Below are 4,244 nucleotides of genomic sequence, written 5' to 3'. Positions count from 1 at the left end.
CCGAGCTTTGGCGTCACTACTCGGCGTGACGCTGAAATCAAAGTCAAGTGATTCCGGCGTGACCACTCACGACGTCGATTTCGCTCGTCCGCGCATGCGCAGAAGAATCAACTTTTCCTCTCGGCGATAAGCGACGCCGAAGGTTAGGAAAAGCAGTTAAGTTGACGGATCCAGTTCAGCCCTGTCACGATAAAGCCTTTCCCTGCATGTTGAACATTACCAAAGCACAGTATCAAATGACCATGCCGTGGCGCGAGTTTCATTGTTGAAACTCGTTGTTACTCGATCATTGGCTACTATTTATATGAGGATGTGTGGACCTGGCGAAACGTGTTGTTAAGTGTACTTTTCTACACGTTACCCCAACTCTCAGCAGACACGCCTTAGGTTTTCATGGAGTTGTTTGCGAACTCAGAAGTCATGCGCAAGCATTCTCATCGTATTATTTGACTCTGAGCATTCTGAAGTAACACTTGACGTAATGATGAAAAGGAGATGAATTGCATCTTGATAACATCTTTGTTAGGTTCTAATGAGATGACAAGAAATTAAAATCTTGTTTCAATCAAACGATAAATCTATTTATACGGAATGAGAGCCAAAATGATTCATTGATTTTCAAAGGACTGTTTATTTACATGTAGTGCGAAGTGGGACCTATTGATGCAGGAAAATCGTAGTAGCAAACAGTGTTGCCAGATTGGGGAAAATTTCCCCATTTTGGGGAAATCTGGTGCTCTCTGGGGAAAATTTGGGGAATTGGGTTTTGAGGGGAATTTTTTGGGGAAAGATTTTTTCTTGGGGAAAACCTGGGGGGGGGGGGGGGGGAAAGCATCGGGAAAAAAAAAATTCGTATTTAAATTCGCGTCTTGACATCTGGTAGTTACATTGTTTGTATCAAGCAGCTTTGGTTTACCTTTGCTCAACTTTATGGAATTCGCATTTCGCATTATGTGGAATATTATGCTATGGAATCCAGATTAATAGTTCTGCGCGAGTTACTAGTCGATTCGTGAAACAAGCAAAAATAAGTGTGAGGCAGAAAGTTCTTGGATAAATATATACAAAAATCATAATTTAAATGCACATACTGAAGCAGAGTAATAAATGCGTAATTTAGTCGTCCATCTTATGATTTTGCTCAGGAAAATGTTCTTAAAATTGGAATAGAAAAAGAACAAAATCGAATTTTCAAAAAATCGCTTGAAGGTGCACACCCCCATGCTACAAACTAATTCTTTGCCAAATTTCATGAAAATCGGTCGAACGGTCTAGGTGCAATGCGCGTCACAGAGATCCAGAAAGAGAGACTTTCAGCTTTATTATTAGTAAAGATAAAAAAAAAAAGCTAAAGATAAAGAAGACAAAAAATAAGCAAAAATGGGAAGAAAACAAAAGTTGGGGAATTTTATAAGAAAATTTTGCTATTTGGGGGAAAAAAATCAAGAGACAAAAATATCAGAGAAAGTCCTTTCATTTTATGAAAATATTAGTGAAAAAATAATTTTTGAATTTGGGGAATTTCGATAGAAAACATAGCTTTTTGGGGAAAAGTTGGCAGGGAATTGGGAAATCTGGATTTGACCATCTGGCAGCAGTGGTAGCAAATAAGGCCCCTCCCTATATTCGCAACTCCAGAGCTCGAATACGCTACCTTGCGTTGGTTAACAATGCAACCGAAAAAGGTAAAACATTCCATTCCACGTGTTTCCTTTGGGATAAATGACAGGCTTCAGACAGTGTGTGGTGTAATGTAATTTCAGAGGAATCAAAAAGAAAGATTCCCACAAACACGATGAAAAATTAATGTCCTTTACTAAGCGTCAAAAGCAAGTTATAAGTTACGGCATTTGTGTATTCTACCTTTTTCATCCGCCATTAGAGTGGCTGCAGCGCACTCTATAGTTTATAGGAGTTGCGAATAGCATCAGCTTAATTTGGATCGGAGCACGTGTTTGAGTGGTTGTTTTTTCTGGCGAGTTATTCGTTTGATCGAGCAATTATTAGCGGCACGTGAATTGTTCATTAAATAAAGTACAGTATACTTCCGATTATTCGTGTGCGGATTATCCGGTTTGCGGATTATCCGTGCATCATTTCGGAATCACACTTTTTTAAAGCTTCTTTCAGGCGCAAGTGATGATACCGAAGACGAAGATAAAGAACATGAAGAAAATACAATTTCACATTCTACTGCTCTACAATCTGCGGGACATTTATTGGATTACATGAGTGAAAGAGGTTACGATTACGGAGAAATAATTGCAGTAAGAAAAATTCGTACGGACATACACAACAATTTAAACAAACTAAGAAAACAAAAATGTATCACCGATTTTTTTAAGCAATAAACTTGAAGAAAAGTTCCTGGTTTGTGTGAGTATATATATATTATTTAGTTTTTTCTAATTTCCTCTTTTTTGTTACCCTGCATATTCCTGAAATGATTTTTCAGATTATCCGTGTTTTTCGATTATCCGTGCTACGCCGCCCGGTGATTAGCACGGATAATCGGGAGTATACTGTAGTATTTTTGGTCAATTTGGCGAAACCCGAAACTTTGCTCTGGTAACCCTAGCTCCGCAAAAATGGAAATTCCGATCAAAAATGGCTAAACTTAAGCTGATGGGACGGCCTATTGATATAGCGGCTGTAGTAGCAAATGTTTGGCTTAGTCATGGTGTAACTCTCTTTCGTACATTACGATACAAATCCAAAAAATAAATAAAAAAATTAAGTTGAATTTTGACATCTTGAATTCAAATTATGTTTTTCGCAATCACGAGTGTGTATATGTAGGCGTGTGGGTGTGTGTACGCATGTGTGTTTGCGTCTGTATACAGACATGAGTGTGTGGGTGTGTGTATATGTAGGCGTGTGTTTATGTGTGTGTGTAGGTGTGTGTTTGCATGCGTGTGTGTGTAGGATATGGACATAAACTATGGACGGTTTTCGCTAGCGGGGCAGCATCGGGAGGAGCCGGTCGATGGTGGTGCTGCAGAGGGAGGCGAGCGGAAAATAAAATCAGCGTAACGCCAAATAGAATCAAGTGAGAACAATAAGCAAAATGATTGCTCAATAAATGAAATAAAGTAGATGCTAAAAAGTAATTGCGATTTAAAAAAAAAATCGTTGCGATGCCGATTCAAAACTGAAATTAATGAAAAATATCACATTTTCTAGAACATTTCCCAAAAATTATCAATGGTAATCTACGAACATTTTCCGCCTCTAATGATATAATTAACACCACGAAGAGAAGAAATTGAATACGATGGACATGGAATTAAAAGAATCCTTGCGAACAAGAACACATGTTTATTCTGACATCATTACGACACAGAACAAAACTACAAGAGTTACAGATAAGAAACGCTGCCAGAACTGAAACAAAAATTGCTCCATAGAGGATGATATTACAACAATGAAAGCAAATTATTAGACCAACTTCTAATCAAATTGAAACTTGAATGAAAAATACAAAATTTGTTTTGTCCTATGGTTTACGATTGTTACGAGTGAATAAAAAAAATCAAAGTAAAAAATAAGGATAGAATGAGGTCGTAACTAAGGCTGGGCGACCACTAACTAAGGCTGGGCATAACTAAGGCTGGGTACCGCGCTATTACCGCGGTAACGATATATCGAAGAACCGGACTTAATTAATAACTAATTGAAATAACGACTTAAAAATACATATTGATTCATAATTCTTTGTGCTTAATGAGTGGATCATGCCTGCTAATTCCTCCAGATTTCCTAGAAGTTTTACGGATTTTCATGCCTTTTTTCGTTGACCTAATCACGAAAAAAATTTGAGTATTTTCGTGCTTTACAGAAAAAAAAAAAATTGTACCTCGCCAATTTTGGTGCTACGAGCGTTTTGTGGACTGCAAAGCAGCGCCGCGCCGTGTTTAAAACCAACAGGGTTGCCGTAAGAGAATTCACTCGTTGCATTTTGATACTCAGATAGAATCCAAAATAGACACTCGTTGGGTTAGATGAATAATTACGTACATCTGCGAACTTCCAACTGACGGAACTCCTGGGATGAATGCGCGAAAATAGGGTTTTTATGCAAGTTCTACGCATTCACGGATTTGAAGCCGTAATTATTATAGCAGAGCGAACCCGAGCATACTTACGGTTTAACGTTACGTCGGTAGTTTATTGCAGCTCTTTTGTTTGGTATTTTTTGACTTCAGTTTAAGAGTCGTACTCAAATACCGGAATTGAAAAAGTGA

Source organism: Uloborus diversus, unplaced genomic scaffold (genome assembly GCF_026930045.1).
Source record: "Uloborus diversus isolate 005 unplaced genomic scaffold, Udiv.v.3.1 scaffold_14, whole genome shotgun sequence".
NCBI lineage: Eukaryota > Metazoa > Arthropoda > Arachnida > Araneae > Uloboridae > Uloborus > Uloborus diversus.
The sequence above is the reverse complement of the archived record's forward strand: the minus strand, read 5'-3'. Positions refer to the sequence as shown.